The sequence below is a fragment of the Parasteatoda tepidariorum genome, chromosome 7, assembly GCF_982258835.1.
Source record: "Parasteatoda tepidariorum strain Cologne lab strain chromosome 7, Ptep-v5.0, whole genome shotgun sequence".
NCBI classification, from domain to species: Eukaryota; Metazoa; Arthropoda; class Arachnida; order Araneae; family Theridiidae; genus Parasteatoda; species Parasteatoda tepidariorum.
This window is the reverse complement of record NC_141761.1, coordinates 89005172-89023239: the sequence shown is the minus strand read 5'-3', so window position 1 is coordinate 89023239 and position 18068 is coordinate 89005172.

Here is an 18068-nt window from a genome sequence, read left to right as displayed (position 1 = left end):
CATATTCAACGGTAACCGATTAAATGGTTTGCCCAATTATTATTTTGTTTGTTCGATTATTAACTTATTTTCCTTTCTTCATTTTATTCACTCGCTATATCAAGAATTATTCAAGGAAATAACTCATTTCGGCAGAAACGTGTTGATAATAATAATAATACGTACTTATAAAATAAAATAAAAACTGAATAACAATTGCTCAAGATCATATTCTTTTCCCCTAGACTAATATAAGTTTATAAACATTTAATAATAATAAACATAGTCGTTTTTTTTTTCCTTCATAAAAAATCCAGACTAGTTTCTGCATTAACAGGGTCAGTCGATGTCTCCTACCTCCTACTATAATAACGTAATTTATAGACGCTCCAAAATTGAATTTTCCTATGAAACGGAAAATTCAAGAGTTAAATTTTTAAACTATTTTCTTGGCGATTGCTTAAAAAGATAAAATATCATTATTTAAAACAAACTGTTTGATACATTTGCAATGGCACCTTTGTTGCGTCATTTTGTAACAAGAAATCCCTCTTTGTTTTTGTTTTTTTCATTGTTACGCTAAACATATTAAATCATTTTGACAGGAAAACACTTAACATCAGTATTTCGATTGCAAGAACCGGATTGTCTGTTATTCCTGAATGATTTCAAAATGGCTACCGTGTCACACTTCATTGTGCTGTCTGAATTATATTTCACTTAGCGTTCATTTGTGACTTTAAAGAGTGGTTGCTTAGCAGAATTTTATCAACAAAAAAAAACATATAAAAGCAATATACTATAAAAAAATTTATCTAATACAGAATTTTAGAATGAAAATGAAATGTTTAAAATATAAGATCCCTGCTATAAATAGAAATAGATTTAACAAGAAAACACTAAAAAATATGTCAACTTCAGAACAGAAAGCTTTACTTGAATCTTTTTTTAATCTTCCAAAAAACATTTAGGTTCAATTTTTGAAATTTAGATTAGTTAATTTTCTTGCTGTTGTGGTAATTTATTTACATCGCACTAGAGCTGCTCAATGGGCAATTGACGATGGTCTGGAAACTATCCCTTTGGATGATCCGAAGACATGCCATCACAATTTTGATCCTCTGTAAAAGGGATGGCATCCTTAGTTTAACGAGGACCAATACTGCTCACCCTGTCTCATCGTAGGCTGATCGAAGTGGTCATCACACACCCACGCACTTACCGCAACCGGTGATGCTTGACTTCGGTGATCTGTGGTTAACCGTATCTTAACGATCAGTCCACTGAGGGACGATTTTTCTTGTTAATTCAGTGAACTTTAGTATTTTAACTTAGAATTAATTTTAGTCTTTAGTTAACTTAAGAGGACCAATTTACTGACGTAAAGTGCTAATCTAACAAAGATGTGTAACTAAACATTGTATATACGTCATAAAGTGGCAAAAGTCACAAAATGAATTCGATCAACTAATCACGAAATTGGTAAATTTCCTTATAACGCTCCTGTCCTTCTTACAAATGCCACAATTTCTTAAAACGCGCATGTCCACACATGTCTGAGACCCAAGTTTTAAATAATGAGAAAAAAAATGCAATTTTTACTTAGAAAAATGTGACTTAAAGATTTAGATAATTAAACATAAATAACTTTTTCAGTTATAATTAATCATGACGCAAAAATGAGATAATTATTTTTTTTTTCACCGTTGAGGTAATGTTACTTTGAAATATATTCTCGCAATACATCTTAATAACCACCTCTTGCGATAAACATCGACTATGTGAAAAATTTTGACAACGATATTATCACGATTAATATCGACAACTATAATTATCGAAAACAGTAATATTATGAATATTACCGATAACAATAGTGATCAAATACGATATTATCGCGACTGCTTATAAATATTTTTCATTTCATTCGGATATTGAAAATGTAGATCTAAGTTAAAAACAATGTGAATTAGTTAAAATAGAAAATATCGCGATGCATCGTGAAATACTTAAATTTTCAGAAAATGTGTCATAATATTAAAAATTCGATATTCCAGCTACAACAAAAAAACTGAATTTTGAAATTAATTTCGCCAAAGAATTTTTGATATTCAACTGAGGAATGTAAAGGTAAAACGAGCAAATATCCACTTTCCTGAATCATAATTTTTCCTTTTCCCTTTCTCTAAGGAATGGAATGTAGATTTCTTAGTGTATTATGTTATTTTTCTTTCCACTCAATTGTTCCATAGGTTATTTATTTCTGTTATCGATGATAAAATGCAAGAGAGTCTAATAATACCGAACTTTCAGTTCCTTCAAGTTGATAACAAAAAAGAAAGCTAAAATAGTGGCTAAAGCAAATTTTAGATTAGATACAATTTCTAGTTATGAGTACGTTTTCGTACTTGTTTAATTGTTCGATTCAAAACGAAGGGGGAAAAAAGAGATACATGTTTATTTTATCTCTCTCTTTCTTTTACCACTTTTCTTAAGTGTTTGATTTGAAATTGGAGAATAAAAATAATTAGTCCAAAAAAAAAAAAAAAAAAAACTGTTGAAACACATATAGGCCTATTTATTTTTCTTATGTGGCACCATAAACTCAGGTATTCCTCCATCTATTGGCAACACCTAAACGTTTTATTAAGTGGTCTTAAGTAATAATTTAAATAGCGTTGAGTACTTAGTTATACGTTAATTATTTATTAAAAATAATTTTTTGTATTTTTGTAGAAATGAAAAACTTAGTAATCATTATGATTTATTTCTTATCCTTTCTAAAATGGCTGTAGAAATTTTAAGCATAGACGATGTTATGGTACCGCATACTGTCATACCTATTATTGGTGACGGTGCTTTTTCGAGCAAACTAGAATGCATATATATATATATATATATATATATATATATATATATATATATTTGCAATATTTAGTTTACCATATATAAAGATGCCAAATTTTTTGCCGCTTACGTTGATTTTTCAATTGCACGGCTATATAGGCATACATTATATCGATATATCCTCTGAAATCAGAGGTACTCTTTTTAGATTGTACTTTAACTTCGTGCAAAAGGAAAATGTGCCAATATTTTTTGGTAAATTTTGAATTTTGTAATTAACAATTACTATTATACTATATTGTATGTGCAAGCCCCAGGATAACCCGGATTTTAGGACGTTGGGCTCGCGTTCGTGAGATCATGAGTTCGAATCTCACCGCCGAAGACTCTCCAAGTAGTATATGGTGACTGATGCACGTTAAAACCTGTCGGATCACAAAGTCCTCCAAGTTCCCATAACAAATTAATATCTCTGGGGGCCTCGGCCATAGATGGCACCGCTGAAAAACAAGAAACGCACCTTCTGCCTTAAAAATTCACTTGGTTTCCCATAGCAGGCTAACTGAAAGTACTGTAAAGCATTCTCGCGATAGCCCTTTTCGGATGAGGAAATCAAGGCTTTGTAATTTCCATGGAGCTAGGAGTAAGTGGAGAAGACACTACCATTAGCCCACTCCTTTCAAGGTGAAGCAACCGCGAGAGTTTTCCGCCATCTTAGTTACTGCGTCGTTGTGCGCTCATACATCTTTCTATTTCTAGTTAATCCATGCTTTTTAACGAAGCTTGGAGGGCGGTTTTGAAGGGTTCTTAATTTGATTTAAAGTGTCGAGTTTAGTTTTTTAAGTTAAATAAGAGATCCATCCATCCAAGCTTTCTCCACTTTTTATTTAGCCGTTAGAATTTTCGTATTTCTAACTTTTAGAAAAAACATTTCAACTTGACAGAATTTTTGAAACAAATGGAATTCTTGGTAAAGTTAATATTAGGTCAAGTTCATTTAACAATCACTATGCACTTTTCAAAACAATTTCAAGAAGATAAAAAAGTTTATTATCTAGAAATTTAAAATTTATATTACTCTGATAGTTTTAATTCATAGGTCCATAAAGTCAGGTAACTAATTATTTTAAGAAAAGACAGGAAAAAAAAATATTAGGTAGTCATGAATGTGTTGCATCCATGGAGCTAACTCCAAGCTGAATATAGAAATAAATTGAATACCACAATATTTTTTTATTTTATTTAAACGACTTAAAACTCCTCATGCACAACAAAGTATAGCATGAGGCTTACAGTTGTAAGTAGAAAACACCACAATACCACAATATTGAAAGATGTTTATTGTTAAAGAATGATTTCAGAAAGTGAAATACATAAATTTATACAAATTTCTCTTGTTAAAAATAAATCCATACATTTGAAGATTTATACTTAGATAGTTTTATGAATACTTAAATAGGACATTTTTAATTGCATACAAAGTAAATCAATTTAAAGAAAAATATGTCAAAATGTTTATTAAAAAAAAGGAAAAATATGTTACAGATTAATAAAATATTATCACAGTATTCTAGTGATTATTTAAAAAAAAATTTCTTAAACCAGAGCAAAGGCACATTGAAAAATCTAGAAACAGATCCTTAAATATATACATATATTTTGTTTATAAATTGAATATAGCTGTTTTCAAAATTATTAAATTTGAAAGAAAAAAAAATAGCTTAGGGATTAGAAAATTCTATGCATTAAAAAAAACAATAATAATATATATATTACATCATATTATAATATATACATTGAGAGAGAAACATGTTCAATGCTTTCAATGAAGCTATGTACATTTAATGTATACAACAAAAAGCAACTAACAATTTTCTTAGAGGGGTGCATTGAACTTTATAAATCCAGAAAAAGTTTCTTAAATGTAGAGAAAAACACATTTAATGTTTTCAATGAAGGTATACAACAAAAACATTTAGAAAAAAAAATACTTTAACTTGGAGAGTTTTTAAAACAAAAGTAGATCTATTTCATTTTACAATCGCTATGTATTTATCAATACAACTTAAAAAATATAATTAAATTTATTAAGAATTGTAAAATTTCAACCACCCTGAGAGTTTTATAAGTTCAAACTTACTAATTATTATACTAGTAAAGGTAGATAAACTTATTACGTTAAGAAAAATTAGAATTTAAAGAACAAGCTCTGAGCGGTTTTTTTTATCTATTTCATATTTGGAATGCAATGGGATACTTTCTGGTTTTAAAAAATATCAATTTTCAGATGAATAACTTCGACAGAAATAAATAAAACTACAGCTGAAATTTTTATAAAGTAACATAAAACTTTAAGATGCAAGAAGTCGTAATTAAAATAATAAGAAGTCCAAGAAAAAATAATAAGACAAAGTAAGACTACTCGAATAACGAATAAAATAAAAATGATAATAACTGTCCGAACATACGACAATTCAAGCATAAACGAGCTACAACTGCCAATGTTTTGAAGTAAGTAAGATGGCCGACGGTTAATTTCGCGGTTAACATTGCCGAGTTTTCGGCTTCACGAATTTCTGCTAGTGTCTCCTCCATCTACTCCTAGCTCCATGGTAATTTCATAAGCAGCGTGATGGTAGCAACAAAGTTTGCGTTACGTGTCGATCAACGTCCCGCAGTGGACTGATCGTTAAGACACGGTTCCCAGAAGATCACCGAAGTCAAGCATCACTGGCTGCGGTCAGTGTGCGGGTGGGTGACCACTTGGATTAGTCTGCGAAGGGACCGAGGGTGTGCGGTATTGGTCCTCGTTAAACTGTTCTACCGTAAAGTGCTCGACTTCGCGTGCAGGTCGTCGGGCTACCGAAGCAGGGGTGTCATCCCCTCTGCAGAGGATCAAAATTGTGATGGCATGTCTTCGGATCATCCTCAGGGCTGTTTCCCAGACCGTCGCCAATAGCCCATTGTGCAGCTCTAGTGTGAAGTAAATGAACTACAACAACAGCGTCGATCAACATTTCTTACCAGACAAGCTGGTATCAAATCATTCTGAAGCTGGGTGAGCTTCAAACCATCACGGGGGATCGAACCCAGTACTCAATGCTTTAGTATGATAGCTCAGTGCTCTACCTACTGAACATTCTTGGCTCTGGATAATTGAAGTAGTAAAATCCTAAATGTCACTTTTCATCCCTTTTCCTTTTTTTCCTTTTTTTAAATTTCTTATTAATTCCTATTGAGCCGTGGTGGCTCAGGGAATAGAGCGTTCGGTTTCCAATAAGGTGAATTGGGTTCGAATCCCAGCTGTGGCAGTTCAATACGAATCCAGCACCCAGCTCGCACCAACCACAGTGCTTACGTAAAAATATCTTCAGTGGTAGACGGATCATGGGTTAGAGTTCCCTTGCCGTCAGACTTACCATGGGAGATTTTCGTGGTTTTCCTATACATGTAACGCAAATGTGGGTTAGTTCCATCAAAAATTCCTCCACGAAGGCAACATTTCTCCCAAATACTTGATCCAGGAGTTCTCTTGTCTTCTGAATTCGGTTCAAAATTACAAGGCTTCGGAGTTGAGCATCAGTAATCGCAAACCCAAAATTGGGTCGGCTGTTCAACGCCAGCTATAAAATAAAATAAAATCATTCCTATTGAGTCGTGGTGGCTCAGGAGATAGAACGATCACCTCCTTATCTAATCCTATTGATGGCTAGTCAATACGTATTTTGCTCTCGGCTCGCACCGACCACAGTGCTGACGTAAAATACCTTCTGTGGTAGGATGTATCATGGGTTATAGTCCCCTTGCTGTCAGGCTAACCGTGGGTGGTTTTCCTCTCCATGCAACACAAATGCGGGGACAGTTCCATCAAAAAGTCCTTCAAGAAGGCACATTTCTCCCGATACTTGATCCAGGAGTTCTCTTGTCTTCTGGATTGGGTTTAAATTACAAGGCTATGGAGTTGAACATCGGTAGTCGTAAACTCAAAATTGGGTCGGTTGTTCCACGGCGGTTATAAAATAAAATAAAATTTATTAATATATTTTTTATTAATTATTTTACTCTTGAACCGAAAAATGAAGGATCATATCAAGATTAAATCTGTAAACTCATGTGTTTTTATAACATTCCTCACTTTTAATTTTAATAATTAAATTTTCCGGTATTTCACCTTGCCTCGCTCGAGTAACTATTATAAATATGTGGTGTGTATTTTGAGATTTCGCCCACAAATTCTCTAAACATCTACGCTATTTCAGTTCCATGACCTTTGAACATAGGCTGCCAAAAACAAAATGGTGCCTATAAATCTCGAGAAGTTTCATTGAAAGTTTAAAGAAATCACTTCAAGCTTAAAAAAGCTTTATTTTTCGAAGGTCGACTATTTGTTCGAAAGAAAACGACATCAGTCTCTGGGAAAAACGAGACAGCGATCCACGCAAAGAAGTAATTCAATTGAGAACATAATTTTTTGGCGTGTCCGTCTGTTCTTGATCTTTCTCACGTAATGGCTTTTAGGAAAGTTTGTCGATCTTTCAGAGGTTATCACATATCAGTCAAATCGAAAAAGGTAGAAACAAAAAAAAATTATTAATCAGAAAAATCAAGTTAAAACATATTTTATATTAAACTTATAGACTTAAATAAACCTGAAACAGTTCATGAAAAAAGAAATTTTTATATTTACCGCATTTAAAAAAAAAACATTCGAAACAAGTTTCATTCTTCAAAATCAAAAGAAAGTCATGTACTGTTTTAAAAACGATTCACATTTTATGTTTTTGATGTTGGTGTTGCGGGGATTGTATTTTATTTTCATTATTTATCGGGATTTTACTTGTTTAATCTAATTCTTAAAAGTTCTGACGAAGTTTCTTGACAGTAAAAAGTAACTTTGTCAGCAAAGGTAACTAAAGTCGTTGAAAAGTTAACAATCGCTATTATAATGAAGCTTTTTAAAATTTAAGCACATACCACTTTGATTTCTGTTTTACGTATTTAACAACGCAATTTACTTTTTACAACTTCCTTGTTTCAAACAAGTAATTCGATTCAAAATAACGTCAATAGTTGCCAGTTATTTCTTCCTCTCTCTTTTTTATCTTTTAATGTTGTCTGTAGCTATTTTCATTCGTGGTTGATTTTTATTTATATCAATCGTATTGACTTTAGTGTCAAAATGCGGATTCGATTTAGTTATGTTTGATTGATTTAATTTTAAAAAAATACTATAATATATTTTTGGTTGTAATTAGGGCGTCAGAAAAAAGAATATATATAAGGGGTTTTTGTGTCCCATTTACGTCAAAGGGTTAAGCAGTTCCGTTCTTAATTGAGTTTTTATTTATTTATTTTTATTTTTTTGCATAAAAAATGTTTACATTTTTGTGTTAACTTTACGTGTATGTTTAGGTTGGAATAGAAAGATAAAAAAATATTTATATCAAATTACACGTTTGAAAAAAAAACACGAAAAAGGTATAACATATTTGAGAAAAAAGCTATCTAAATTTGATCTATGAGCAGGCTTGACATGAACAGGGACCGATCAAGATAAATTCAGGCCCAAGGCCCACCAAATTTTCCAGCCCCCTTACGAAATATTTTGAAATTAAGTTACTGAAGAGTAGTCCAATAAAAAAGAATCTATTGAACTGCATAGTTCAAGTAAAACATTCTAAGAATTTTTTAAAGCAGACAATTGAAGATAATTTTTCTAAAATATACGTGTCTATAAATTAAAGCAAAACAATGTTATGTCAAAATAAAAAATAGTTTGGGGACCAAAAACATTTGAAATCAGTGATTTTTGCTAAAAGTCATTGATTAGCTGAATTGTTTTTTATTGTAAGCTGTAATTTTTTTTATTTAGAACGTGAACCAACACAAAGCTAGTACGGGTCGCATTCATTTCATCGACAATCACTTCATCGACACACCATTTCATCGACACCACTTCATCGACAGGCCGTTTCATCGACTAGGTCATTTCGTCGACAGGCCGTTTCCTCGACAGGGTTGTTTCGTCGACAGGCCATTTCGTCGACAGGGTCATTTCGTCGACAGGGTCATTTCGTCGACAGGGCCATTTCGTCGACAGGGTCATTTCGTCGACAGGGTCATTTCGTCGACAAGTCATTTCGTCGACAGGGTCATTTCGACGACAGGGTCATTTCGTCGACAAGTCGTTTCGTCGACAAGGTCATTTCGTCGACAGGGTCACTTCGTCGACAAGTCATTTCGTCGACAAGTGATTTCGTCGACAGGGTCATCTCATCGACAAGTGATTTCGTCGACAGGGTCATTTCGTCGACAAGTCAATTCATCGACAAGGTCATTTCATCTACAGGGTGATTTCGTCGACAAGTCGTTTCGTCGACAGGGTCATTTTGTCGACAGGGTCATTTCATCGATATGATCGTTTCATCGACAGGGTCATTTCATCGTCATATCATTTCGTCTACAGTGTCTTTTCATTGACAGGGTCATTTCGTCGACAGGGTCATTTCGTCGACAAGTCATTTCGTCGACAGGTAAATTTCATCGACAGGGTCATTTCGTCGACAGAGTCATTTCATCGACAGGGTCGTATCTTCACCTAGGTTATTATATCGACAGGGTAGTTTTGTCAGCAGGGTCATTTCGTCGACTGGGTCATTTTGTCGACAAGGTCATTTCATCAACATGATCGTTTCATCGACAGGGTCATTTCATCGACTAATCATTTCGTCGACAGGCCGTTTCGTCAACAGGTCATTTCGTCGTCAAGTCATTTCGTCGACAAGTCATTTCGTCGACATGATCGTTTCCTCGACAGGGTCATTTCATCGACAAATCATTTCGTCGACAGGGTTATTTTGTCGACAGGGCCATTTCGTTGACAAGTCATTTCGTCGACAGGGTAGTTTTGTCGACAGGGTCATTTTGTCGACAGGTTCATTTTGTCGACAGGGTCATTTTGTCAACAGGGGTCATTTCGTCGACAATATTAAGAGAAGATTATTTTGAAGGCAAAGTCATGCGTAATTTTGAAACTAGTCTTATGATTCTTTTACAATAGACGTTATGCCCCTTGCACTTTTTTGTATATTTCTGATGAAATTTTTAAGCCTAGCCTGATGCAAAATCTTAATAGTATGTTGAAGTTGCCGGAAAAAAGCATTTCATTTGAAAATTGCCTACTCCTCTATTCATATCACGTTGCAAAAACGAAACATTAATTGTGTTTTACACATTTAAGTTATATATTACACAATTTTTTTCTAATCATATTTAACACATTTGTTTCTAAGATTAATTTTTAATGTACATTATTGTAGATTATCATCGCAAAAGCAATTGCAACAACTATTGTGAATGATTCTTGATGTAGGGAGTGAATAACGGGTGAAATTAGGAAGGAAAAAAAGACGGTATAAAATGAATCTGTGAGATAATGAAACCATGTGGTCGATAGATAATTTCAATGACAAGGTTTTTTCGTTAACAGGCCATTTCAGCTGCAAAAATTTTCTGTCGATAAAAAAGAAAATTATACTTATAAAGCGTTCCCCCGCAATGAGTAAAACGCATTAATGCAGTTTAAAATCTTGTCCAAAAAAGAAAGAGAAGGAAAAGGAACTAACTTTTGCAATGATAACAATGGTGATGTTTACAAAGAATTTAATCCGAAAAACACAAACCTTTTAGATAGTTAGCTAGTAAGATTACTTCTTGTTTTATCAAAAATTTATATATTCCCTGTGTTTAGATATTTATTTTTTTCAAGCTCAGTTGATTTTTTTTTATATGCAAGTAATCGTTAATTTTGTTACTATTGGCATATTAATAAAATTTTCTTACATGAAATTTCAATATTTATATATTTTCTCTTTAAAAGAAAGATCGATATAGGAAAAAAACAAACTAAGTTGTATGAGTGGCTATTACGAAGGTTGGCGAGCGAAGTGAGCAACGGGCTGAACTTCCTAGTATTATAAAAATCTTGGGAAAAAATGCATGAGGGGAAAAATAAAATGAAAATCCAACTTGGAAAACATATTGGGAAATAATGTTGATAAATTTTTTGTTCTAATCCTCTTCCTCATGTCTTTGTAAGCTATTCTGCTGAAGAGGGAAGTTTCTGACAATTCTTGTGAAATTTAAATGAAATATTATTTGAAACAAAAATATTGTTCTCGCATTTCCAGCTTATTTTATTTCTTATTTAATTAGATATTTATAACGTTGTGGCGTTTAATATGTATTTTATCCTATATGTTCCCTAAACATTTATAAGTTCTTTTACCTTATAAAATAAACTTCGTTAAAGTAAAAAAAAAAAAAAAAAAAAAACTCACAATGACTCCACATCCTCGGTATGCGATGCAATCGAAATGATATAAAAAATGGTTCTAAATCAGAGGAGGGGAGGAAACCTGTCTAATTGGTTTTTATGATCTAAAACATTTGGGGAAAAAACGCAATTTACTACGATATAACAAATAAATTGACTTTTGAGTTTATAATTGAGGAGAGTTATCTATATGCGTCTGATTTTATTCCCATTAATGTTTTATTAAAATAAGTTTAGCAAACTTGTTTTTTTACTCAAATATTAAAATGTTTTTCTTTTCGATTTGCAAGAGAATAAAAATTTATTTAAATTAATAAAATTTGCAGGGAGAGTATATATTTTAAAGGCGAGCAATAAGTCCTTTAAAAAGTGTAAATGGAAATGTTTTTAAATATCATGTTTAATATGTGTCCTGATAAAGAAATGTGAATTTTTGTTACCAAAACGAAAAAAGTGGAATTTTGAACGTTGATAGAATATTTTGTGAAATTTTGCCCTTGTGGTTTTTGCTATGCGTGAAAATTTTTATAAATTGTTTTTCTCATTTGTAGTCTATTGAAAAAACTTGATATTTTAAATACATATGCATTTTTTATTTTCATTTTTTCTACATTTTAGTTTTGAGTCTCCTGGCTTGTTCAGGCAGAAAATAATCAAAATTTTGATTGGCGATAAGTCGTGCTAATAGTGGTCAGTAAGTGTTTGAAAATTGTGTTTTCATCCTGTGTAGAAAATCAGTTAAAAATTTCAGCAATTATACTAGTAAAAAATTGGTCAAATTTTAATTGCAAGATTTTTTTTTCTTTTTTGTAGAGTATGAGTTATTTATTCTTACATTTAAATTACAAGCTTGACTTTTTGTTAGTTTTCTTTTAAGCAAAATGTGTCTAATTTAAATCCTGCAAATAAAAAATGAATTAATTCATCATTTACTTACTACTATTATTATTCTTATTAAATTATACTATCATTATTTAATTATAATAATAGTATAATTTGATAGTATTAGATTAGAATTGAATAATTAATACTATTATTAAATTCACTATTCATAGAAAAAACATATTTTGTGAAGACCAAACACTAACAGGCTTGCAACGTTACGCCTGTGTTTCTAAACAATTTTGGTAAGGTGAGTAGCACTTTAAATATTGTGGGAATCTACAACCGCCTCGGTAAATACCTAAACATCAAGTTTGTGTTCCTATTGTTCTTCGAAATCTCTAATAGTAGTAACGAAACTAAGACTCAGTTTGATCGTTCGAATAAGCATATTCCTGTCCTAATGTTAAAGATGCTGAGCAAAAAGTTTAAAATTGCAATTAAAGTGAACATTAAGAAATTACTTTTCCATCATAAAAAACCTAGAATTTTTTTTTCTACTTATGCAGATATAATAATTAGGTCTATGATTATTTTCATTTCTGTGAGAATTCGACTGATGTCAATGTTTTTGTTAAAATTTATGTAAAAATGTTGAACATTTTTACAGCAATAGATTTAGCTTTTCTCTCCTTGAAATAGTGTCTAAATTTTCATTGTAATATATTTTTATTACTTTTAATTCTAAAAATATATTTTATTAATTTGATTTGCTATTAAAAACAATTTGATTGTTAACGTCACACTATATTAACTGTAACCACGGTCCGGATATCATGCTTGGTAATGTTCTGAAGACAATCCTTACCTATCCTAAAAATAAGTGTCGAGCTATTACGATTTAGATATAGAAATGTAGATTTCGATACATCAACCGTTTAAACGCTTCTCAACTACCTATTAATTAATTTAAAAAGCGAACTTCTTTTAGTGCAATTGAACAATAAACCGCCATAAAGAATTTTACTTTAGTATAAAATTAAATAGGTGCATTTTTCTAATTAATAATAGAAATATTTAGAATAAATCTCAAAAATAGTTTCAGAATTACGCATGACACTATCAACGAAATGACCCTGTCGACGAAATGACCCTGTCGACGAAATGACTTGTCGACGAAATGACCCTGTCGACGAAATCACTTGTCGCCGAAATGACCCTGTCGACGAAATGACTTGTCGACGAAATGACTTGTCGACGAAATGACCCTGTAAATGAAAAGACTCTGTCGACGAAATGACCCTGTCGGCGAAATCACTTGTCGACGAAATGACCCTGTCGACGAAATGACCCTGTCGACAAAATGACTTGTCGACGAAATCACTTGGCGACGTAATGACCCTGTCGACGAAATGACCTGTCGACGAAATGACCCTGTCGACGAAATGACCCTGTCGACGAAATGACCCTGTTGACGAAATGACTTGTCGACGAAATAACTTGTCGACGAAATGACCCTGTCGACGAAATGACTTGTCGACGAAATGACCCTGTCGACGAAATGACTTGTCGACGAAATGACCTTGTCGACGAAATGGCCTGTCGAAGAAACAACCCTGTCGAGGAAACGGCCTGTCGACGAAATGACCTAGTCGATGAAATGGCCTGTCGATAAAGTGGTGTCGATGAAATGGCCTGTCGACGAAATGACCCTGTCGACGAAATGGCCTGTCGACGAAACAGCTCTGTCGAGGAAACGGCCTGTCGACGAAATGACCTAGTCGATGAAATGACCCTGTCGACGAAATGACCCTCTAAATGAAAAGACCCTGTCGACGAAATGACCCTGTAAATGAAAAGACCCTGTCAACGAAATGACTTGTCGAACGAAATGACCCTGTCGACGAAATGACCTTGTCGACGAAACGACCCTGTAAATGAAAAGACCCTGTCGACGAAATGACTTGTCGACGAAATGACGCTGTCGACGAAATGACTTGTCGACGAAATGACCCTGTCGACGAAATGACTTGTCGACGAAATGACCCTGTCGACGAAATGACCCTGTCGACGAAATGACCCTGTCGACGAAATGACTTGTCGACGAAATGACCCTGTCGACGAAATGACCCTGTCGACGAAATGACTTGTCGACGAAATGACCCTGTCGACGAAATGGCCTGTCGACGAAATGACCTAGTCGATGAAATGGCCTGTCGATGAAGTGGTGTCGATGAAATGGCCTGTCGATGAAGTGATTGTCGATGAAATGAACCAGACCCAGCTAGTACACCTTTCATTAGACTTTTTATTAATTTTTGAAGCCCCTCAGAAATTGTGGGTCCTAGGCCCATGCCTATTGGGCCTAGGCGATAATCAGTCCCTGGATACGAACATTTCTCGAAAAATTTTACTTTATCGACAAAAAAATTTCATCTCCTCCCTCTATGGACTAGGAACTAAACAGGGTTAAGTCGTTAGAAATTTTAAAAAATGGTGATAAAAACAGAAACAGACGTCGATATTTTAATGTATTTTTGCCAGCAACTGCATATTATTTTTTAAAGGAAATTCTTATAATTGTATTTTTGGCTGTATTATTAATAATGTATAATTAATAATGTATAATTAATAATGTATAATTAATAATGTATAATTAATAATGTATAATTAATAATGTATAATTAATAATGTGTGATTAATAATTGCATTCTTAGCTTTTACATTCCAAAATGCTTATGTGGTATCTTTCAAAAGAAAATTTCAACAAGAACTAACTAAAATTTACTTCCACTATTTTATTTTATAACCGTCGTTGAACAGATAACGACCGAATTTTGAGTTTACGATTACTAATGTTCAACTCCGTAGCTTTGTGATTTTGAACCCAATCCAGACGACAAGGAAACTCCTAGATCAAGTACTGGGAAAATTTTTCCTTCGTGGAGGACTCTTTGATGGAACTTACCTGTATTTGCTTAACATGAAGAGGAAGCCACGAAAACCTCCTAAGGTTAACCTGACAGCAAAGGGACTCCAACCCATGATCCGTCTACCATTATTTTACGTCAGCACTGTAGTCAGTGCGAGCCGGGTGTGGAATTCGAATCGACCAGCCGTCGTTGAGATTCGAACTTAGGTCACCTCATTGAAAGACGAACGCTCTATCTTCTTAGCCATTACGACCCTACTACCCTTATTTGTAAGACGGGTGAGAACCCCTATCCTGTTTAGTACACAAAGTGGTTACATTTCTTAAAAAAACTTGGGCCGAAGCCCCCTGTTTGCTGCCGCTAACCAACCCCGATGATTTTGCAATGATTGTTGTTTTTGAGTATAACTCAGTTTTTTCTGCGGAAGACTGAGAAACTAACTCGGAAACTAAGTTAACTCAGTTTCTGAGTATAACTCAGTTTCCTACGAAAGTTTAAATTATTAACTAAAAATATATGTACTACAATAAATTGTTATAATAAATTCGGAAAGTTCACAAGCGTAATTTAATATTTTCGTTTGTCAAACTGGCAGCTATATGAAATATAATATGTGCATGCATCACATTGTGCATGAAGCTGATTTAGTTAACTCTTTTGTGCTGATGGGACACCGGTGTATATATAATATATATATATATATATATATATATATTATATATAATATATAATATATATATATATATATATAAACTAAAAAACTGCTAGCACCCGCCATGGCATTGATTCCAAATAGGTAGTCTGAGGTATCTGGTACCAAGCGCTCACCAACTGGCTGCAATTCCCTCACATTGCGAGGGGGTAGCGTGGCAGCACGTATTTGACTTTCCAAGTAGGACCACAAATGCTCTATTGGATTAAGGTCAGGTGAATTTGGGGGCCAAGACATGACTTGAAAGTCACGGGAATGTTCCTCGAACCAATCCATGATGATTCGACCCTTATGACATGGTGCATTATCCTGTTGGTAAACACCATCCCCCGCAGGTAAAACTGTTGCCATGAATGGGTGAACCTGGTCTGCAACTATGTTCAAGTAGCTTACAGACGTCAAGGATTGTTCTATGAGGATTATGGGTCCTAATGTGCCCCCATGAAAACATTGTTCCTGGGCGAGAAACCATGAAAACCTGGGCGAGCCCATTGTTATAGATGGAGGATGATCATAATGCAATGGCGCTCTTCGGTGTAGTATATATATATATATATTATATATATATATATATTAGATTATCGGAATTACATTCGTTCTAAAACATAAAACCTTAAGCAAGTAGTTTGAAAAATATTTTTCCCAATATATTCCCAAATTTACTAATAATTGATTTTGTAAATTAAAAATATTTTAATGCTTCTTTGAGGTCTAAATAAGTGCAAATGTGAAAAAATTATTTGCTTGGGATATTGTACCTTTAGTTTTGAGCTGTATTTGGAGGATTGCACATTTAACGCAGACACCGGTGTCCCTTCCTATTTTTCATAACTGTAACATTTTAAACTAAACTGATACAAATTAATAATAAAACTATGAAAATATGGTTAGTGAAAATTCTCCGTCAAAGGGCTAGGTTCTAAATCATTTAACTAATCTCATTTAACAGTAATTTATAATAACAATATTAATATAGTTTCCTCCAAAAAAAAATAACTATAGCAAAACGGTTCGTAAGTGTTGACACCGATTCAAATAAGCTTGTCTTAAAATTAAAATATGGAAATTAATATGGTAAAACAGAGCCGTTCATGTGATCCTGACCCCCCCCCCCCCGAAAAAAAAAGCTTCGACCAAAACCGAGACACCATCATTAGGTTTCATATTTAGTTAAAAACTCTCAAAATTCTCTTAAAAACCTTTCTTTTTTTGTATTTAATAAGAAAGATATTTTATTATAGTCATTTCATGTGCATAAATTTAAATATATACATAAATTTATATCCATAAATTCAAATATATGCATAAATTTATGTGCTTAAATTTAAAGACCATTTGTATAAGTATAAACTGCATACGTTTTTAATGTTTTTTTTTCTACTTATTTATGTTTACCTCTTAATATGAAGGACTCGGGCCACTATAATAATGAGCTATATTTTCAAATTGTCCAGAAAATATTTTCTTAAAAAAATTGTGGTGAAAAAAAGCAATACGATTTCAAGGTAGGCAAGTATATGTTTCTTCATGTCATGCTGCTATTTTGTAGAAATACCAAAAATTTTAAAATTACCTTCCTGGGAAGAATATTAAGGTACGGTTTGACGTAAAAATGCTACCTTTAGAAAGAAATGTAGCCTACCACTATATATTGTCCCAAGTGCTTCATATACATTGGGTAATGTAATTACTGACCTAGACCAATTAGTAGTCCTGCTATTTCTACTGCATTTGTTTTCGTTTGCATTTAAATATTTTTAAATTAGAAAGAAAAAAAAAAGATATCAGAATTTAAACAACAAGATGACGATTGGAATAAAAGCGAAACCTGGGGAAAGGAACAAGGAAACCAAAGTATCTTTTTTAATAAGGAAATTGTACTTATTTCATTATTATTCATGAAAAACTCTCCCTAAATTTATTCTTTTGTCTTCTAAACTGACGATGTTTAAAAATGACCTTCGCTTTAAAGGGGAAAGTCTGGATTAGTTTTTCTAGCGAGATGTTGCAGCGTTAATTTTTTTTTTTTCCTTACATATTTTTTTTCCTTACGACTTATAAAACTGTAAAAGATATTGATGTAGGAAATAAGAACACGTTGTGGTGACTTCAGATTAAATTATGAATGGACATTGGACATCATCAGAATATTAATCGAGAACTATTTTAAGATTAACAAGGACTGGTTTCCTTTTCACTGTATTTTCCATTTTAAGTTCTTCAGCAATTATTTGATAATACGGGAATAAGTTAGAAAAGCATCATTAGGAAAACAATATTGTGGGATTCAAAATAATTTGCTTAGTAATGAAGATTTTTTTTAAATCATTAGTAGTGAAGTAATATTTTCATGTGAAAAGAAAGATAGAAGTTGCCCAAATAATGTTCCATGATGACTTAGGTACCAGAGGTACAGAGGAAAGATCCGCAGTTTTACGATATA